Below are 22,691 nucleotides of genomic sequence, written 5' to 3' on the forward strand. Positions count from 1 at the left end.
GAGTTAGGGGATTATTACAATATTACAAAAGTAATTCTTGCCCTTTTTATGTGAAAGCTCATATTATATCTGAGACCTGCCTTTAGGTTATGAAATAATTCCCATGCGCTCCTCAAGTTCAGTAGGGTGTTTTTGGTAGCTTTGAAAGCAAATATGGGAATGGTAATTGCAGAGATTTTATCAAGATAATGAATTCTGATTTATACAAATATGTTATCATCTGTGTGCCCAGAGTGGACTTTGGGCTACTTATGAACATCCCCAATATAATTTACTTTTCCTGCAGAGAGCCCTGAAGGGCATGTAGCCTTTAGTCTTGTTATATTCAGTCGACAAACTGAGTGGTTGGCTGGTTACTTAGGAGTCAGTAGGTTTTGACAGTGGATCCCAAAACAATTCAGGCAAACTTCTTATACTGTAGGAGTTGATAGTCAACCCTGAACATAGAAAGTTACAATTTCAAACCATATGTGGTAGATGTGATAAAAGTTATATAAATTCATAGGACATGGAGGAGAGAGAGCAGTGATTTGGGTAGCCACAAGCATGTACCAGATCAAGGAATACTTCCAGAACAGAAGAGATTGGATTAATTCATGGTCCATGCCTTTTTATCAAAATACCTTTTACTAAGTTATGGATGTTAGTAGTGTTAATTGGGAAGCACTTTAAATGTGGAAAAAATGAAAAACTCAGGAGTATTATCGTTACTGTGTTGCTAGACATGTCCATTTCATTTATATTAGCAAATCTGAGTCACCTTAAACACTTTCAGGCATGTATTTTTAACACAGGTAGTACCTTCTTTTTAAAAATAAGGAAAAATAGATTTTAAAAATAAAAATGCCATTTATAAATCCTTGTTTTTTTAGTTGATCTTAATGTAAGTACACATGTCAAGGTAGTTAAGTGCTTACCTAAGAGAAGTGTTTTCTTTTATTCAGCTGTAGAGAGGTGCCTTCTCCTTGAAGATTCAAGTCTGGTTAATTTGCTTCACTACCCCACTAGTCAGTCCTGTATTGTTTCACATACTCAATCTGAAACACTCACTGTCTCTTCACTTTAAGCTCACATCTGTCTGGCTTCTCTGACTCTTAGATACAATTGTCTCAGCTTTGGTGCTGACTTCTGGTTTAGAAGCTAGCTCTGACTAAAACTGATGATTGACTGGATGTATATAGTGTGCTAGATTCAGTTTTCTCATGGGGACAGTGTAGCTGTTAACACCTGTCTTGCATTGTTGCATATGCATTAAATGTAAAATAATTGTGTAAAACTGAAGTCACTATTTTATTAGTACTCAGTTAATTAAGCTGAGCTTGTTTTTCTTGTTCTAGTTAGAATTTCAAATACATTTTCCTAGAGGAACAATTTTTACAAATGGAGTTTGTATGCAATATTAGAAATATTGATATTCCTATAAATCACTAGTTAAATATATTTTTATGGACTGGCCAGAGAATCCACTGTGTACAATATAGATATCTTGTCATAAGAGAATGTATAGTGTCACTTAAGAGTTCATTGACTGTAGACTGTAGAAGTGAACTTATAGATTGTGATTTATTACCAGGTTGAAGACTGCTTGCAAAAACTCTCACATTAGGCATAAAATGGAAATCCTTGATGGGTAGTTTTTCAGCATACAGATGAGCCCTTCTCTCTATATTTGGGAAACTGAAACCATCTTTTTCAAGAGAACTTAATTATTCTTGCCACCAGTCAGTGTAACAAGATGTCCTAATGTAGACCACCCAGTTATGGATGCATGCTACCAAAACAGACCAGTGTGAGTTCTTCTTGAATGTTTTGAAAATTACAGTCTTGTACAGGAGGAATAGTAGTCCTTCTTCATGGCAGAACTGGCAGTTAAGTAGCAGAAGGCAAACTTCAGGAGAGGAGAACAAATCTGGACTGTGGAAGCAAAGATGCCATCTTTTCCTCATGGAGTACTATTTTCAGTGGATTCTAATGCCCAACTTACTCTGTCTTTCCAGTGGCTGAGCTATTCGGAATTAATGTCGCAGCTTGCCTGTACTGTTTCAACTGCCATGTCTGTTCCTGCCAGTTAAAGAGCATTTGGTTGTATTTACTTGGAATGTTTATTTAAGAAGTCAGTGTCTTTGTCATGGGCAATTATAATAAAGCATTCAATTGTATAGCAGAACATCTGATTTATGATGTAGGTTCTTGAGAATGGTGGTTATGTTTCTTCTGATCTCTATAAAATCAGAACTGTGTTAACACTAATCAGTAGATACTACTGCATGGAGGCGGGTGACTTTCATGCAAACACCCCACAGCTTTTGACTTTAACGTATTTAAACAAATACATACCTAATTTGATTCTGGTACTTACTAGTTACTTTAAATAACTGTCCTTTGTTACCACTTATGGTTAGGAACACTTGTAGGAACAGGTAGATGTTTGTGGTTAGGACATGAACATAAAGTATTTTGGCAAAATTATGAAGTGTAAGACCCTTGCATAAAAGGGAAGACGAAATGCCTTTTCCCTATGCCTGTGTTCTCTTCAGGGGCTCATTGTTTGGGGAATTGAGATTTTAAGGGATGACAGTGTTTTGTAAACTCCACTTCCTTTTAGGAAATGTGGATTTGCTTTCTCAGTAGCATTTTGCATTGTTGGAACTTTTCCGGAAGAGCAGAAAATGCATCTGCTGCTTGAGTTCTGCTTGCCAACTGGTGTGAACAGCTATAATATTTGTTTATTTTTGATATGTCATTAGTCAAAGGAAAAGTTTTCCTTTCTCCTTGGTGGCTGTTACATAACTTAAACATCATTCTATCAACAACAATGACTATTTATTCAGAATCTGCCAGGCCCTGGGGGATGCAAAGCCTCAGAAACACGGTCTGCCTTGGATGGGCTTTTGCCACTTGGAGAAGGACTGAAAGGTCAGGGATCTCTAAAAGAAGGAAGATGCTAAGATACTATAAGTTAGCTGAGAAACAGAGGCATAAATAAGGTACTGCCAGGGGAGCCCCCAGGGATTGGGCTGCAAGCAAGGATTGCCAGAGAAGAGTGAGTGAATACACAGTAGAAAACAATATAAACTGGGCATCATCAGAAGGAAAGCATGGTGGGGGTTGGGGTACATGGAAACCAGTGGGAGGTTTTGCAGAGGGCTTTTAAAATATTGGGATGGAGAAGTGGAAGTCAGTTTTTGAATGACTCCTTAGTGTGATGCAGTGGAACTATGGATTAATTGCCACTTGTTTTCTTTTTCTTTACTTTTTGGGTAACTGTTGAGGATCCTTTGTACCTTATACTTTAATTTTAGGTCACAAAGGCATCCTAGAAAGGAAAATGTCCTGACTCCACTGGAATGGTAGTGTTTTCTGAAACACCAAAAATTGTTGGAAACATCTTTTCAGTGCTTTGCGTTACCAGTAATGGAGCCTAGTAGGGAGTTCCTACTCTGAATTTTAAGCTTGGCTAAATCTTTAACAAATGACAGATGTTCCCCAATGCAGGAGAGTTCCACTTAATTTCAGTGGCCTTGACTTCAGTGGCATGAAAGCAGTTTGCATTAGCAGGAAGTGTATTTTAGATTTTGATCTTTTCATGGGCCAGCAGTATGCAGTGTAATACCTTCTCATGATCCTGGGCAGTGACAGAGAGCTAGGCCCTCCAGAGTCAGTCATGAGATGATGAAGGTAACCAATATTCTAGTGTTTTGTGTTAAGATGAGAAGTTTGGGAAGTTAAGTGTATTGCATATATTTTTGATATATTTTAGATACCTTCAATTAATGATAAATTATTCAGAGCATAACACCACCATAAATGGAGGAGCATCTGTATGTGTTACCCTTCCCTTCCTCTACCATGTCTGAAAATATCCATGCATGTCTACACACACACACACACACACACACACACTTACATTTTTCAGGTTGCAGTGTTAGGAAGCTAGCCAGGTTGTTCACATTTCATATGTACGTGTAGTCTTCTCCTGTGAAACAGCTGCTGTCCTTGTGGTAGCAGCCACCCATATTATTTATCCCATATAATTAGTTGTAATAATCTTAACAAAGTCAATGCTCTTAAACACATTAATTTATGTGAATGTTTAAGGAAAGTTTTCCATGAAGCAAATTGCTTTCCTTTTGATCTGTGTTATAAAATTACAGCTCTTTAACTGATTGAGAGAGTAAAGGTTTATGACATGATGGCACACTGGACTTTGACCTTTATCATGTGATGGTCCTGATGTGTGGGGAGGCTTTCCAGGTGGAAGGGCAGGTAGCAGCCACTCAGCTTCCGTGACACTGGAGTCAGAGAATGAGGCATGCCTGAACCAGGAATGGGAGAACTGGTCTTGGTAGGAAAGAAGCCTCCATATTATACTTGTTGATAATGAGTTGTCAAGAGAGAAAGGAAGAGGGCCCTGGTGGTTCCAAAATTTAAAATGTCTAGGAGAGTAAGATTACCTCTATGAGGAACATGAGAGTTGAAAGGTTTACACATGCCCAAGTTCACATTCTGGTTATGTACCTACCACTCAGGATAAATGTTGGTGATAGGCCTAGCTTATTTTTGTTCCTTTTGACCATAGCTTGATCTCCCAGTTGGAGAGCTCCAGGATACTCAGCAAAGAATGAAGCACTTCATTTGGTCACTGACTGTTGGAACTGGGGCAGGGAAGGTGGGCCTGGGCTCCTGCTACAGTGTTCTTGCCGCACTGGGGGCTGCTCTGGAGAAAGTAGCATTATAGGAAAGGCTTCCATCTTGCTCTGTGCCTTATTCTTGGCTGATGAGTGTTTGAAGAAAACTTGCTCTAAACAAATACAAGAAAATTAAATTTGAGCTCTCCTCCAAATATTTTGTAACTTAAACGTTTCTCTTTCCGTGTGGAAACTACCAGCAGTATTAAGCAATTCATTTCTTTTTTTTTTTAAGATTTATTTATTTTTATTGGAAAGGCAGATATACAGAGAGGAGAGACAGAGGGGAAGATCTTCCGTCCGATGACTCACTCCCCAAGTGACTACAATGGCCGGTGCTGCGCCGATCCAAAGCCAGGAGCCAGGAGCTCTTCCGGGTCTCCCACGCTGGTGCAGGGTCCCAAGGCCTTTGGACCATCCTTGACTGCTTTCCCAGGCCACAAGCAGGGAGCTGGACTGGAAGCAGGGCCGCAGGGATTAGAACCGGCGACCATATGGGATCCTGGCGCGTGCAAGGCGAGGACTTTAACCACTACGCTATCGCGCCGGGCCCAAGCAATTTATTTCTTAACGAACCCTCAGCAATAAGCAGTTGTGTTATCCTCTAACTTGCTAATTCCATATTACTTAAAGTTTCTTTTAAATATTTCTATTCCAAAAATAATGTTAAGGGCACAGTGATCCAGGTAAAATAGTTCCAAAGTCACCCTTATTTAAAAAAAAAAAATGGCTTAACTATGGGCTTATGCTACTAATAAAATTTCCATTGCATAATAACATCAAATCTAAGAAACCTAAACCCAAAACGTCTTAGTTTTCTTGCCAAAGGACAAACACTAGCGAATAGAAAAGAAACAGTTTGCTTTTAACATTTGCATTCTATATGTCCAGCATGGTGCTAACACTGTGCTTGTATTGTTACATAGCATTAGATTTAGGCAGCTTATTCCACCTCTTTGCGGACATTGAACTTGAACAAGGTCGTACAAAAAGTGTCAGAGGTCAGATCCCACGCACTTTGCACCAGAATCCCTAATTCCAGAACTTTACCAACAGAATCTAAACAGACATCCACTGATCACATATCATTAGCAAGATTAATCCTTGTTTCCTAAGGGATCTTAAAAGGCAACCTATGATTTTCTGGGAGTTACAGTGAAATTGTTAAAGGCTTAAAGAAGCGGGGGAAGGGGGGAGGAAAGGCTGTAAAAAGCTGCTAAGTCTGATATAAATCAAGCAAGGAAAGTTCCGCCCTAGCCGACAGTGAACATGCTTATTGGTTAAGACGGAACGAGCTGACTCATTTCTTTTTTGCTCCGGCAGAGGGCCACACCCTGAATTCCAAAAAGCCTAGGCTGTCCGGCAACACCCGCGACCTCCCTGCTGGAGCCTCGGAGGAGTTTGGAGTTTAGCGTTGCAGCTCGCGCCGTCCCAAAGCAGCTTTGTGCGTCCTCTCGCCGTTCGGTCCTCGGGCCAGGGCGCCGGCGAGCGCGCCGCGGTCACTACGCGCGGGCCTGGAGGGTCCGCGCGCCGCCGCCTTTGCCTTGCGGTCTGTACTGGGGCAGGCGGACCGCTCCGGAGCTGCACGCAACTTCTAGTCCCGGCAACTTTCCGGGGAGAGGCAAAGCTTCTGGAGACAGGAGATTGTAAGTTTTGCTCCTTCTGGGATGCTGTGGCTCATTAAAATGCTCTCGGGGAACGCACTCAGACTGTGGGACCTGACAGAAAGAACCGTTCCTCCCTTCCAGAAAATAGCCCTATCCCAGTCAGAGCTGTATTTTCTCCAGGGAAGCGAAAGGAACTCACTTTTGAACAACACCCCACCTTGATAGAGTAGGCAGGGACGGTTTACACCTGAGAAAGCCCTATGCAGGTGCTGACCAAGATCGGGATGTGCTCGGTGGGACCGCGCGCTGGGGCAAGTGTGGGGGAATGCTGACTGCTGTGGTCTTTCCTCCAGGGATCAGGTTTGATGTTGCCTGCTTTCCTTATGGAGGTTTTGAGAGAATGGGCTTGTATTTATAGTTTGGTGGTTTTACGTTTTGGGGGCTCCCCGCCGTCTTCAAATGCGGACTCTGTGGAAGATGGTTCTTCCGCTAACTTCTCTGGCTGCTTAGAGGCTAGTTGGTAAGTAAGTTTGGTGTCAAGTGCCAAAGGAAGCACGTGCTTACCTTGTTTTGTACTGAGCAGGTTAATCTGTTCTTGTGCTTTCTGTTGAGGGTGCCTAGGTAAATGCTCTTTTGGAATTTGTGGAAATAAATATATGAAAGAAAAAGGCATGGCATCTGCCCCCCCCCCCCCCCCAACCATTTCTCTTGCTATGGCTAGTTTTACTTAAATTGTACTCAAATAGGATTCAGGAGCTCTAAAGTCTTTTCCCTCAGTGCCACAAATGATTCCACTTTTGTCTCATTAAGTACATTATCACTTTCAGATTATATACAAAGAAACTGAGCTGCTTTGAAAAATCTGCTTTTCTATGCAAGAAATTAGCAAGTGCATCTGTACAGTACAGGTAACTTTGCAAATGTTGGGGACTAGGGTATGAGGAGAGCAGACTTGTGATATGGTCTTGTCACAGTGTGACAGAGACATGCTTATCACTAGAAACCTAGATGGTGTGTGAAAAGGCAGGCTGAAGCTGTCCTGGTAGAGTAAAAGGTGATGGGAAATTGTGGAATGATTAATTTATGAGTATGAATTAACAAATTATGAGTGGTATCACGATTGCATGTTTGAAACCACAGCCTGATGCAATCCATATGCAGTCATGGAGAGAGGAAGAAAAGTCTTTCCAGCTGCCTTTTTTTCTTTTCTTTCTTTCCTTTTTTTTTTTAGGGTCATGTGGGAAACTTCTAGTAAAAATAACATCTAAGTGGAATAATTTAAATTGTTGGAAACCTGAGTTTATTGCCGTTGCCTCCTGGGAACAGTTTTCAAGCCCATAGACTAATTGTTACGCTCAGTTGCTTTGAGTTTACCTGATTAAGTGCCTCTGTGAAAGGTGATTACCTGAAATTCTCTTCCTTATAAGAAACAGCAGGAAGAGGCCTGAAAGCCTGTGTTCTCAAGTTCATGGGGCAGTTGGACAAGCCCCCACAGGTGGTGAGAATAGGAAAATACTTCAAGTCATCTAATATATCCAAAATCTGAAGATAATTGAGTTGAAGTTTGATGAATATTACCAAACAATTGTGACAAAGCTGAGCGTTTCAGTATCTCCATTTCTCAGAGACTGAAATTCTTTGCATCTATGAATTCATGTAGTTTTCATGCCAGTGTTAGGAAGTGGAGGTATTATCCTGTCTTACAGGGAAAGAGTCTCAGGTTACATAACCTGCTCTAAATTTCACAGTTAGTTTACGTTAGAAGTTAGCGCTTAAAGGTTGTTACTTTTCCCGTGTGGCTCCAGTCACTCCTAAAATAGCGTTAATTTTTCTGTGTGAAATGATCCAGAGGACGTTCTTGATTCAGAAAATGCATCTGAGTGATTTAGGAGCTCCTTATTATACTAGAGCCAAAATATCAAAGTTCAAGGAATGATATGTTTACTTTGGAACCTCTTGGTTTTCAGATATTAACTGAGCAAGCCCGCCTCTTGATGAGCCAGTTGACACATGTGGCTGCTTTGGAGTTGCCAACCTTTCTATTTACTTTCTGCTGCTTTCTGCCTGAATCAAATTGTATTCTTCCTCCTCCCACAGAGTACAGCTCAGGCTTTCTCGCTGGAAAACCCAGAGCGGGATGAAACCGTGGGTCTGTAGTGGCTGAATCTTGTGCCAGCATAGCCCTCTCATGGTTTATATATACTGTGTGAACTGTTCTTAAATTTTTGTTAGCACTGAGGTTGGTGTTTAATCCTTTTTTTAAAGTGGTGACTTCATGAAAGGCACACTGTGAGTGCTAAAACTTTACCTATTAGAAGGAGTTGGGAAAGTCTGAGCATGTCTCACTGTGGGCAGGCAGTTTTGGCCAATCCATGTGCTACATGTCAGAATGCAAGAGAACAACAATCCCTTCATAGAAGGCCAACCACTCCAGCATCTCTTCTGGGCCTGGGGCTTTCTTACAGTTCCATCTTCTTGCTCTCACCATCTAGTTGACACAAAATACTCCCCGGTTTGCCAGGTGGAACAAGGATGCTGCAGCTGCCTGCTTTATCTCTAAATCATGGCTTCTTTTAGTTACTTAAATTCCTGAGGATGTTGAAAGAACATGCCAATGTGATGATACATCACTTGGGAGCGATCTTGGAAAAATCATAGGGGGGAATTGTGCTAGGAGATTCAATTTTCAAAACTGGGAAAATATTAGATTCTGAAACCCTGCAATTCAGAGCTTATGATGGTGTCTAGCAAAATTATAAATCACACTTCTGAAAAGATGGATGTGGATCAGTCAAGAGAAAGTGTTGGTGTTCCGCAACTAGCATGTTTGCTGAAGATCGCTCATGCCAGGTAACCTAGACAAGGATACTAGGGCATCACTTTAACCAGAATGGCTCTGTCTTCATGAGATTTTAACCAAGGGCTATGCAAGTTCTTTACTCAAGACGGAAAATATGGGATTGGCGTTGTAACTCAGTAAGTAAATTTTTGCTTGCAACCCAAGCTTCTCATATCATAGTATGGGTTCAGGTCCTGACTATTCTGGTTCTAACCCAGCTCCCTGCTACTGTGTCTGGGAAAACACATTCATCTGTCACACTTTGCAGTGCTACAACAGCGTGGGCAAGTTACTTGAATATTATCTGCCTCAGTTTCTACATTTATAAAATGCAGAGAAGTCATGCCTACTTCGGAAGCCTGTTGAAGATGTTGAAAGATCAGTCAGTTCAAAATGAGCAATGATATTGAATGGAGTGTTATTTTTCCTTTTTTGTTTTATTGATTTTACTACTTCACCACTTCTCGAGGCAGTGTTGTGCATATTCTGGATTTGAGTTTAAATATCTGGCCAGCATAGGCTTATCAAGTTTGGAGGCGGATCTAGATAGGAAATGTTGTTTGGACATTGATTCAGACGTAGTGAGCATGTTTATGTTTGTGCAGAAACTGAGACAGTATTTAATGTTCTCCGCATAGTGAAATAGATGGTCATATTCTGAATTCTGTGTTTTTCGTTCATTTCCACAAGTGCTTCCTCTTGGGGCACTGTGGTGTGTTGTAAGGGACCTCTCCACTCAACAAGGATTTGGCAGAGCTGTTTCCTGGAGTTACTACAGTCGTGAGTTACATGTTTTTGGGCATTTGACCTCACACCACGGTTTATCATTGAGTGTTGTTTTACTCTGTAGGACATTTGCCAGTATCTGGGCACGTTGGTTGTCATAGCTGAGACGAGGGTGTTACGCTACTGGCATTTAGTGGGTTAAAGCAAGGGATACTGCTTGCTTAGAAAACATTAAAGTAAAGACTTGGAAGGATAGAGACAGAGCCAGACAGCCAGTGATCTTCTGCCTAGGGTGCTTTTCAACAGCACTGCAGTGCATATAGGACAATCTCCACAACAAAGAATCGTCCTCTGAAAAGTGTCCTGAGCATTGCAGTTGAGAAACCCCTGGCTTTTAAAGTTCAGTATTACGTGTCTCTGAGACTTTTGGATGTTTATCTGTGCTTAAGCTGTATTGCAGAGTAGCTTTAAGAGTTATGTTAATGGGCTTGGCGGCGTGGCCTATTGGCTAAGGCCCTCGCCTTGATCCCATATGACCACTGGTTCTAATCCCGGCAGCTCCACTTCCTCTCTGTCTCTCCTCCTCGCAGTATATCTGACTTTGTAATAAAAATAAAATAATAAATCTTTTTTAAAAAAAGAGTTATGTTAATGAAAGCACTTTTGAGGGTAACGTATTCTGAAATACACACATGTATACAGCATATTCATTTTATCAACAGCAGCATGCCAAAATAACATTTGCTCCACTCCCTGGAGGAATGCACTACAGTGATTTGGTTGTCAGATAAACCTGTGCTCCCAGCTACTGCTGCCAATTTCACCTGCTTTGGGGCACATTTTTATCTGTGAAAACCAAATGCTCGCTTCGTGCACTTTAGAGGAATATGCTGATATGTCCTACCATAATCCTGGAGCACAGTAATAAATTATAATATTTCTTAACATTATATTCTTTCAGAGGTTAATTAGATTGAGCAGTGTTTATTAAAATGTTTTGAGAAAAGCTGGTAAGAAAATTGGATTTTAGTGGTTATGAGTTGAAAAGTGAGAAGATTGTTGTATTCAGAAGCAGATAAAATCTTAGAAGAGATAAATGTCTTTGGAATTATTACTTTGACCTTGGTGGACCAGAATGAATAGTATCTGGTAAAAAGCACTATTGGATCACTTCTTGGTCTTTTGGCTAAGATCAAGTGTTGAAACACTATTGGAAATGCTGTGCAGAAAACAAAAAATATATATTTCATATTAGTCTGGAACTAGCTGAAAGTACAACTTCAGTGTTTGTGAATTGCCTCCACTGTAAATTTTAGATAAAAGTTTATAATGTTTGTTCTTGATTTGCCTAATTCTGTTTTTATTTTACTCTTGATATTATTGTTTCTTTAATACATTTTCCAGCACTTTAAGAAATAAAACACTCAACCAATGGATATGCAAAAATATTGATTTTGTTGTCTTAGTGATTTTCTGTTCCCAGCACTGCCTGTGTGCACTGTTTCTTGATGATTATGTCTGCATGTATTTCAGCTGTGGAGGTTGGAATATGGAGGCCCACTTGTGTTCCTGTTTCTGTAACAACTCATAGCAGTGCACGGCTTGTCCAGAGGATCAGTTGACAGTACATGTTAGCTACTTAAAAGTGTGACTTTTTGTGTGTATAATTGGGTTTTTGGATGCTCGGCGAGTCACCTGACCTCTAACTCCTAAGGATGGAAATGTTGTGCAGTTCTGTTAAGTATCTAGAAAGGTGCAAGATGGAGATGGGGCATGATGGAGGCAGGGAGAGGGCCAGGACCTCAGCATTGGCTTAGGAAAAGGCTCTTATTCAAGTTGGAGAATGGAAGTTGGTCAGTGAATTTTTACTAAAGAGTTTGCTCTTAACTTGCGTTATCAAGGTCCCTACTGCGTTTAAACTGAGTTTTGAAGATATCACATAAACAAATGAATTGAACCAACCTTCACAGGGGTCAAATACTGGTCTCTTTTCCTCCCAGAAGCTTACCTCTCTGCCCTTGAATAGTGGCAGAAATGGCATGTGGAATGAGAATGAGTTGGATTTCAAATCACTCTTCTGAGAAATTTCTAACACAAAACAAGCTCTGCTAATTCTTGAAGCTTTCATAAAACTGGGCATCAACTTGGTATAATTCTGCAAAATGTGATTTAAAAAAAATCTCTAGACTTACACTGAATAAACAGATGTAATGATGGATTTCTTTGCTTTTTGAAATGAGTGTTTCACCAAAGTGCTGGTTAATATTGTAGGCCTAGAAGGGGTAACAAAATTTAAGTCTTGGTAGAGTGAAACATGCCTCATTACCTGTGTCACAGGTCTGTTAACTTGAGTGTTTTTACAGAGCTTGAGCTTCATGTTTAATATTTTCATCAGGTACAGGAAATGGATATAATTCTTTTGTTCAAGAGATTCCTCATCTTTTCCTGAAACTTCTAATGTCTTCATTTCACTGTGGAATTACTGACTGTCTTAGCACAAATGTAGAGTTTGTGTGCTGTATATAAGGGCCAAAATGCAGATCCCTTCCTGTTGTGTTGGGCAAAAATTATCTTAACCCCAAAGAAGCTATAAAACAAAGCTGTCATGAATGGATCACAGCAAAGATACTCAGAGCACAGTAATTATTACATGGCTTGCAAGGCAGAATTATGAAAGAATTAAAAGAATTAACATAACATTCTGGGAAATTATTTGGAGAGGAATTAAAACAAGGGGAACTTGGAAACTGGATTTGAAAAATTTGTCTACAGTGAGTGTACCCTTGTGTATGATCATCAGATCTCTATCCAGACCTTACCCAAAGGTGAGTTTCCATGGGTTTTTGCAAGCAGACTGCCTGGGTTTCAAACTTGTTAGGATGTGGTCATGCTTTTATTGCGAATAGTACTGAGTCTGGTGTAACCTTATGGTATACAGTGTTAGGCCACGACAGGAAACCACAAAATACATTTCTGTTCCATTCCTGCTGAATATCTTTCTGATAGCAATTTGGCCTCCTCGTGTAGTAATGTTTTTGAGAAACTCACTGGTATCCAACCAGAAACCATGGTTTCTGTTTCTCATGAGGAGGTATTAAATTGGCATTTTTCCTTTAGTGTCATTATTCGTGCTGTTTGCCTGGGCCTTTTCTTGGTCGTCATGTTTATGAATTTGCTTGATTGAGGGCCAGCCTTGGACTGGACTGGGTCCTTCAGGTGATGCTGGTGGGCTTCTCCAGGGTTTTGTGGTGTCTTTGTGAGTTCCCTTTCAGCTTATAACCCAGGAGTGTGATGACCTTAGTAATACTGTCTTTCTGCAACTTAGAAAATCTTGAACAGGAAAATGCATGTTCCTAAGTGTTTGCTCATGCTGGAACTGTGTGTGGTGGTGTGCTGTGCTGTGCTGTTCTGGGAGTGACTCATGTACACGTGAGTAAAGCAAGCTAGAGTTCATTGTTATAGACATAATTACAAGGAAAATTAATTTCTATTTTGCTGCTTAGGATGTCCTGTAATGCTCGTATAAATTGGACAGATTACTTAAGACATATAGCAATTCCCTATCAAAGTAGTTCATAGCCAAATTTCACTGAATTTTTAGTGGGGGTTTTGTATTATAACACTTCTTATAGATTTTTGATGTATGCTTTTATTTAATTATTGGGATAATATGCTGCATATAATACTTGGATGTTTTAGTTCTTCAGTACTGTGGTACTTTGAAAGTTTGTTCTCACGTGGTCATCTATTACTGTTCTTATGTCGCCACTACTGATTTGCTGTGGTTTTCTGCTGTTGGTCACCAGTGCTTTGAATCTCATGATCGAGAAGGGCCACTTTCATAAATCCGTAATATTTACTTTTAGGCAAAATTCTGAGAAGCATGATATCATTTCTGTTTGACTTTTCCCCTATAAACATCACAGAGGTGAGGTTTACTGCTAACTCAGGGTCTAATCATTATCAGTCTAGATCAAAGAGAATGTCTTGTCATTTCAGCAGTGCCTGGATAGATGGTGAGCGGTTGTGTGAAAACTATGTACACTCAGTAAAAAACTAGAGCAGTGCTCTTGGTATAAGAGTAAAGAATGAACTGAAACAGTTCATGGGAAATAAACAGGGTGTCACTCCCACCAAAATGAAGAACAGGAGAAAACAAAACAAGAATTGCTACTTTCCCTCTTTGTGAAGATAACATCTCCTTGTAGGGGGTCTGAACTCAAGTCTGCACCTTCCTTCAGCCAACAGTTTCCTTCAGATCTTTCATTCTCAAGTGGTCATTGTGTTTGGATGAGTTTTATTCTCCCACAGGTGTCCATTTTTGGAAGTGAGTGGGTGGGTAGGCTAGGGGTTAGAATATTTTTAAACTGAATAGAAAGAATAAAAAGGGATAATCACTTATCCATTGCTTCTCTCCCTGCCTACGCATTCCCTGGTAAAGCACCTAAGAACATCCTTGGAAGCCAAAGTCCTTCCCTTTAAGAGAGAAGACTGCTAGGCTTTTGCTTTCTGATATGGAAGCAGCCACATGCAGAGCATTATTTATTTTTTAAAAAATGTTACCTATTTGAAAATGAGATTAAGCGGGAAAGAGTAAATACTGTGCCCTGCTGCTTCACTATCCTGGGAAGCCAGGAACCCAGTCCAGGTCTCCTGCCTTGAGGGGACAGTCCCAACTAGTTGGCCCGTCACCCATTTGCTCTCCCTTGCACATTAACAAGAAGCTGGAATTGGGAGCTGCCATAAGAATCAAACCCAGGCATTCTGATATGGAATGCAAGTGTCCCACAAAGCATTGAATCAGTAGACCAAATTATCCAGATTTTGAAATTCATGAAAATTAATCCAATTCTTAGTTGTTATTTTCAAAACCACACATGAAAAATGGCTACTGCCCTGGGCAAGCAGCTGCAAAGCATTTCCATCATCTCAGAAATGTCTTCCAGACAGCCCTATACTGCATACCAGCTGAAAAGGGAGCTGTCTGTATAAGACATTGGACTTATTTTGAAGGAATTCTTATATAAATCAAGACATTTGAAAGGTTTAGTTCTGCCTCTTTGGGGCCAAGTGGAAGTACATTGTTTTGAATTTCCTTAAATTTGAAACTTTGGATCTCAGCAGGGCATTATGGCTTTCAAGAGCAGAGTTAAGTTTGGATGCCTGTCTATATAACTGTTCTAACTGGTTAATTAGGACCTTACCAAGGAGAAAAGAAAGTCACCTTTATTTAAAACAGAGAGTTGAATGAAGTTATTTCCAAAATGTAGTACACTTTGATAGTGTAGTGGGAAGCCAAAAAGGATACACTAAAGAAGTCAAAACATTGAAAATGCCAGGAGATGAGGAGGCACAAGAAGTCACTGTTGGCCTGGGGCTGAAGGGACAAAAGGAGGAGGCTGCTGGTGGAGGTCGGGCAGATAGACTGAAGCCACAAAGGAGGTCCAGCCATTCGGCAGAGGGTCAGGTGGGCTGTACTTCCTGTTAGCATCTCCAATTCTTATTCTGGTGTGCAGAATTAAGAATTTCTTCTGTTTTTTCATTGACAGTCAGTTGCTATTTAGCAGATGGCTGGACTTTAGGTAGTTAAAAGCCACGCAACTAAGGACAGAATTCAAAAAAATCGAAATTCTTTCTCTTCAACTTGGGAACTAGCCATGGTGCCTACTGCAGAAATACTAGTAGATAAAAGGAATGTGTCAGTTGATTCTGGATGCAGAAACCATACAGTAATGTGAACAGGGAAAATTTAATAGTGAGAGTTATGCCATTCATAATTGGCATTGATGGCTCAACAGGCTAATCCTCCGCCTGCCAGTGCCTGCCAATTCATGTCCTGACTGCTTTGTGACTGATCCCTCTCCTTGCTTATGACTTGGGAAGGCTATCACACAGGGCCCTACACCTTAAAAAAAAAAGGCTTATTTTTATTGGAAATACAAATGTACAGAGAGCAGAAGAGACAGAAAGATCTCCTATCCATTGGTTCATTCCCCAAGTGGCCACAATGGCCGGAGTTGAGCCAATCTGAAGCCAAGAACCAGGAATTTCCTCCAGGTCTCCTATATGGGTGCACAATCCCAAGGTTTGGGTGCATCTCTACTGCTCTCCCAGACCATAAGCAGGGAGTTGAATGGGAAGTGGGGTAGCCAGGACATGAACTGGAGCCCATATGGGATCCCAGTGGATGCAAGGTGAAGATAAAGCCACTAAGCCATTGTGCCAGGCACTGCTTTTTTCATTTTTTATATAGAAAGATTTATTTGGAAGGGATCGTATCAGAAAGAAATCTTTTATTCCATGGCTCATTCCCCAAATCGTTACAGTATTCAGGGCTGGGGGCCACACTCGACCAGAAAACAGGTACTCCATCTGAGTCTCCCACTGGGCTATGGGAACTCAGATAGTTGAACCATCCTCCACTGCCTCCCAGGCACAGCAGCAGGTAGTTGGATCAGAAGCAGAGCATGTGAAACCTTCTGATCTTTATGGAATGAAAGTGTTCCAAGTAACTTAACGTGCTGTGCCACACCTGCCCCTCCTGCTCCTTTGCAACATAGTTTTAAAGGGGTCATATTTCTCTCTCCCTTTATTTGTACTTTCACTAATGAATTTTAGAAATCTTTCCCATCAACACACATCTCGTTTCTCCACTTCAGTAATTGTACAATATTTCATTGGATGGATGCATGATTCTTCAATAAATGCTGAATATTGATTCCACCTTTGCCTTAGTTATTTTAGTAGTTACCAGGTTGGGGGCAGTATTGTGTTTAGACACTGGACTGCTTATAGTTTACCTTTTTTTTTTTTTTTTGGTAAATACCTGTATAGAAACATCTTCCTGACATCTGTTGGTTAAATTTCTAATAATAGGATTAGGAGGGCAAAAGGCAAATAAATGCATCTTGAACTTTGTTAGCAATTGCTGAATTGTGTCCCATAAAGGTCATCTTTCTTTTTTTTTTTTCTGGGAGACAGTGTTGTTTTGATTCATACACCTTTTGTAATCAAATAGGGTATCCAGCATATCCATTGTTTCTTGCAGTTATTGATTCTCATGAGAACATTAAAAATAATCCCCTTTAGTTATTTGGAAATATTTATTCTATTGTTGATCAGGGTTATATTTGTCCCCAGCCCCACCAGCATTGTACATCACCAAACTTTAACAGTTTTGACAATTTGGTAGCTTAAAAGTATTGTCTCTCTTTTTACTTGTTTCTCTGTAATTGTGAGTGAGGGTTAGGATATGTTCATGGATTTGTTAGCCATTCTAGTTTCTTTCTGTCACCTCTGTTATGGCCTTTTCTTGGTGTGTCTTCCTCTTCCCTATTCTTTGTTTTTCCTCCTTTTTTCCCTTCTGTGCTTGTTTTTTTTTTTTTTATCATACTGAATGTAAGCTCATTTTAACTAGTTGATTAAGCCTTAATTCACAGGTATTTCAAATATTGTCCAATGTTTTCTTTAATATTTTGATTTTCATTGAAAATATTTTTTATTATGGTATAAGGAATACTAAACATGTTCTTTGAAGAGAGAAGCAAAAAAAGGATGTGTGACATTTGGTCATACTTACTGCTGTTTTTAAGGATGGGTAGTTTTAGTCTGGAAGGATCAGTTGTCCATGCTCATCCTAACATGCCCAACAACCACAGAGACCTCTGTTGTCTCATCAACACCAAGACGGTTCTGAAGGAGTTCTGATTTCCTTCCACTTTGTACTCGACAGATCTTCATTAGTTTATTGATTCTCTTAAGAGTAGGTGAACTTATGAATCACCCTGTCTGTAACCTTGAGAATTTAGCCACCTGATGAGACCAAAGCAGCCAGAAATTGTGAGGGTGTAGCTCTTTCTTCTGTATCTTCAGCACCTAGAATGATTCATGAAACAATTTGTTGACTGTGTGAGTGAATGAGTGGAGACAAGGAATGTTGGGAAGAGAATGAGTAGGAATAGAAAAAAGTAAAGATGCACTCCGTAACACCCGAGTCAATTAGAGACATATGTTTGCCCCACGAAGCGCTACTAGCAAGTAGCCAGGATGCTTTGATTTCCCATCTTCATAACCATCCCTATCAGCTTGGTGGACTCTGATAGCAATATGTCAGCTATCACATAAATTTCAAAGAGCACTGAATGTACAAAGAGTGTATTTGTGTCAGGAATTATTTGGTTGACCCTGTTCTCTCTTTGTGTTTATGTAATTATCTGTCTAGACTGGGCAGTGAGAGATAATTCTATTATCTTGTGATTAGTGTTATTAAAACTATGTATCTCCTGTTAGAGATAAAAGATTTTAAATTTGCAGGAGCATGCATATTTCTCTCCAGACTTCAGAGAACACACTTTCTGCTTAGGCATGTACAATGATGAACAAAAATTGAGTGTACAAATGATTTGTCACATACTATGGAAGCTTAGATCCAACCTCAATCTTGAGAAAATAAATTGCCAATTCTTCATTAAATGTCTCCATAGAAGATCCATATATGCTTTTTATGCATATCCTATAAGGAGTAATATTGTAGCACAGTGGTTTTGGTTTGGTATCTAGTGTTTGTTGATGTTATAAATCTTCTGTTCTGATAGAGTTATGGCCTCTCTTGCTGTTTGACTTGATATTGTAAGTCTGTAGCTTTGTTTACTACACACAGTTTGATGAAGACAGTCAACTCTTAACTTGAGTTTACTGAAATAAAAGCTTACAATAGGAAAATAGATTCATTTTTGAGAAAGCTAATGCTAAACATTGATTTCTGCTACTGTTTCATCTCATTCAATGCAAGACTAATTAGATGCCAGAACCGTAGAGTAACACAGTTGTTGCTTCAGTGCAGACTGAAGAAATAATTGATGAATGATGCTATTAGGCTTTTGGCCAGACAAGTTTATTGTAGTTTGATAATGACACTTTTATGAACAGCACACTGAGATAAAGGAAAAAAGGGGTTCTTAAAATGCCACGTGACAAAGGAAAGCTCACAAATGATGCTTGAGAACATTTTTCAAAAACAGTTTTTTGTTTGTATTGCAAAGGCAGATTTAAAGATAGAAGGGGGCCCGGTGGTGTGGCCTAGCGGCTAAAGTCCTCACCTTGAACACGCCGGGATCTCATATGGGCGGCAGTTCTAATCCTGGCAGCTCCACTTCCCATCCAGCTCTCTGCTTGTGGCCTTGGAAAGTAGTCGGGGACGGCCCAGAGCTTTGGGATCCTGCTCCCGTGTGGGAGACCTGGAGGAAGTTCCTGGCTCCTGGCTTTGGATCGGCGCTGCACCAGCCATTGTGGCCACTTGGGGAGTGAATCAACGGATGAAAGATCTTCCTCTTTATTTCTCCTCCTCTGTATATCTGACTTTGTAATAAAAATAAATAAATCTTTTAAAAAAGAGAGAGAGAGAGATAGAAGGAAAAACTGAGGGAAAGCTCTTCCATCTGTTGGAGCAGTGGCCGCATGGCAACTAGGAGCTAAGAGCCTTTTCTGGGTCCCCCACTGTGGGCGCAGGAGCTCAAGGTCTTGGGCCATCCTCCAGTGCTTTCCCATGCCATAAGCAAGGAGTTGGATTGAAAGTGGGGCAGCTGGAATACAAACCAGTGCCCATATAGGTTGCCAGTGCTTGCAGGTGAAACAGCAACTGGAGGAACCACAGCACTGGTCCCACTATTTTATGGCTGTGGTCCACTTTGCATCTTTTTCTTCAGGTTATAAATCAAGTCGACTAAATATATCTGATAGAGAAATTCATTGGTGAATTTTGTCATGTTTTGTATGAGAATATATAAATGAATAAGACAATGGAACCTATTCTGAAAAATGGGGTTCTGGAAGTATGAGATTCTGTGACTTTTTTTATTAGTGGTGAGGACAGGTCTGTGGGTAGCAGCTTGGAACTTTGTTGAAAGTCACTTGACTTTGGTGAAGAGAATAAAAAAGGAAAAACAGATTTTGTGGGTATCTAAAGACACAGATGTCAGAGGTATCAAAGACAATAGTGGTATTTCTAGTTAGATGGTGTAAGTGTTTGGTGGCAAATAGACATTTTGGGGGAATGTGTTGCAGCTGAGGTCGTGAACTGTCTAAATGGAATGAGATGAATTTATGGGGTGCAGAGTAGAGGCTTTGGCAATGATTCTCAGTGCTGCGGCAGTGTGCAGGATCCAGGGAAGGAACATGCCCTCTGAGCCCCAGGACTTTTCATTTGTACAAATGGATATTAAAATGCCAGTCTTTTAGAGAAATGGATAATTAGGTATACAGTGATCGTTGAGAAATGAGTTATTCCTTTAAGAGAGAGTACATAGTGTTGGGCATACTGACAGGATGGCCATTGGAAAACCTTTTTAGGACTATTGAAAGCTGAAAAGACCACTTACAACATACAATATAGGAAGCAGAGCAGATCTAGAGGTTACTGTTGTTCAGCAGCAAAGCAGAAATTCACTGTTTCTCCCATTGCTGGCTCAAGTGTCAGAGAATTGACCCTGCTTTATTTTGTACATCTCCAGATGAGGCCACAATTCCCATTGAGGTCAATTATTAGGCGTATGTGTTTGTTTCAGAGCATTTGTATTTCAGGAGTCCGCTGCCATTGGTCTGGCCACACAAGTAATTATCACCATCGCAAGCCAGTGCTGTTGCCTGGGAAGCAGTATCCTGTCTCTGCCACAATGCTTTGAATCATGGCACTGGGGAGCGTCCTGCCCAGCTACTCTCTGGCCTGGATGTGGTCCCTGGGGAAGTTGGTTTCATCAATGCCAGCCATAAAACTGGGTCTCACATCTGATTATCTGACTGTTACCTAATATGTCCTACATACATGCTGATAATAACACACTTGTAGTAAAGCAACAGTCAGTGTCTCTGTGTTTCTGTTCTTTACTTCTTCCTCCAAACAAAAATAAAGCTTCTTTCACATTTTATTTTTATAAAGAGACAGTGTAAATGTCAATGAAAGTTAGCAGAGAATAACTCACTGTTTGTGCCCTGGATGTATAATATGCTTAGTTCTTCTTCACAAATTATTGTAGGTGCTTTTAGTATTCTTAAGGTACAGAGGTTGAGGAATTGGCTCCGGATCTTACAGCAAGTCAGTAGAAGAGCTAAGACTTGGAGCTAGGCCACGTAGCTCCAGAATCTCCTCTTTTTCTGCTTTTGCTTCCCAGGACTAAGTACAGTGAGCAAATAGATGTTTTTATCTCTTCCCAATATAATGTGAATTTGTACACGTTATATATTATAGAAATCTATACACATTTCACATGTATCCTACTATGTGCATCATTCTGCTAAGCACTGTTGTTTTTCCCATGTCTGCTGGATCTATTTTATGCACATTGGAATAGGTAATCTAGCATGTATTTGTATTGACTATTTATTGTAGAATCTGCCTTTTTAAATATTTCTTTTATTTAGAAAGCAGAGTTCCCCTTGACTGGTTCACAAGTTTCCCTTCACTGGTTCACTTCCCAAATGGCTGCAATGGCCAGGGCTGGGTCAGGCTGAAGCCAGGAGCTTCTTCCATGTCTCCAATGTGAGTGCAGCTGCCCAGTTACTTGGATCATCTTCTGCTGCTTCCCCTGGCACATTTGCAGGGAGCTGGATTGGAAATAAAGCAGCCAGAACCCAAACTGGCATTGATTTGGGATCCTAGCACGGCAGATGAAGGCTTAACACCCTAAACCACAGCACCTGAATATATCTTATTTTTTTAAACATTTATATGTATTTGAAAGGCAGATTTTATAGAGATAAGGAGATAGGAAAAGAGATCTTCTGTGTGCTGGCTCATTCCCCAAATGGCTGCAATAGCCAGAGCTGAGCTGATCTGAAACCTAGAGCCAGGAGGTCCTTCTGAATCTCCTGCCTGGGTGCAGGGCCCCAAGGACTTGGGCCATCCTCTGCTGCTTTCCCCAACCATAAGGCAAGAGCTGAATGGGAAATGGAGCAACTGGGACGTGTACCAGTGCCCATATGGGATGCTGGCACCACAGGCTGAAGGATTAGCTTGCTGTGCCATCACAGCAGCCCCAAATGCACCATTTTCATATGATGGCTCTACCATAATTTCTTCCAGTAAACCACTGAGTCTTTGAAATTTTAGTTTTAGTTTTTATGTATCTGAAAGGTGAAGAAATGTATCTACACATACAGATAGAGATTGTCTGTCTAGTGGTTCATTTCCCAAATACCTGCAAGAGCCCAGGACTCAGCCTGGCTGTCTTTCTCTCTCTCGCCCTCTCTCTTTTTTAAAGATTTATTTATTTTTATTTGAAAGATAGATCTTACAGAAAGAGCATGAGAGATGGAGTGATAGGTTTCCATTTGCTGCTTCAGCCCCCAGATGACCACAGCAGCAAGAGCTAAGCTGATCATAAACCAGAAACCAGACACTTCCTCTGGGTCTTCCACATGAGTCTAGGAATCCAAGGACCTGAGCCATTCTCTCCATCCAGGCCATAAGCAGAGGGCTGAATCAGAAGTGGAGCAGACTGGACAAGAGCCAACACCCACATGGGATGCCTGCACTACACACAGGGGATTAACCTAATATGACCCCACACTGACTTCAAAAAAGAATAATTATATTCTCATCTCTGAGTATGGAATAACGCTGATAATGAAGCTCGACAAAGCAAAAAGAATGAAGTGAGAGTGCAAGCGCTTTCAGTTATAAGCATAGATACAAAATCAGATGTCAGTACCAATTCACTGGTGTATAAAATTGACACCTTTTTATGATCAACTTATACCCTCCCCTTCAAGAAAGCAAGAGATTAACACGAAACCGGCTTGAATGTTCCTATGTTCAAGGGGAAAAGTCAGCATCAT

General features: G+C 40.5%; 1 protein-coding gene across 7 annotated transcripts in view; it reads left to right on the forward strand.

Annotated features, from left to right (window-relative positions):
* Nucleotides 1-22,691, forward strand: part of SGMS1 (sphingomyelin synthase 1) — a 285,858-nt gene that overhangs the window by 191,109 nt on the left and 72,058 nt on the right. The window contains exons 1-2 of one of the 7 annotated variants that reach the window (XM_058671235.1): nucleotides 6,246-6,334; nucleotides 7,123-7,203. The exons of 4 other annotated variants lie outside the window; for them this stretch is intronic. The gene's annotated coding sequence lies outside the window, so the exon portion shown is untranslated. Of the gene's footprint in view, nucleotides 1-6,222; nucleotides 6,335-7,122; nucleotides 7,204-21,329; nucleotides 21,394-22,691 lie in introns of those variants that run through there. 2 more of the 7 variants (XM_058671233.1, XM_058671234.1) reach the window with 2 other exon arrangements.

This window comes from Ochotona princeps, chromosome 13 (genome assembly GCF_030435755.1).
Source record: "Ochotona princeps isolate mOchPri1 chromosome 13, mOchPri1.hap1, whole genome shotgun sequence".
Lineage (NCBI taxonomy): Eukaryota > Metazoa > Chordata > Mammalia > Lagomorpha > Ochotonidae > Ochotona > Ochotona princeps.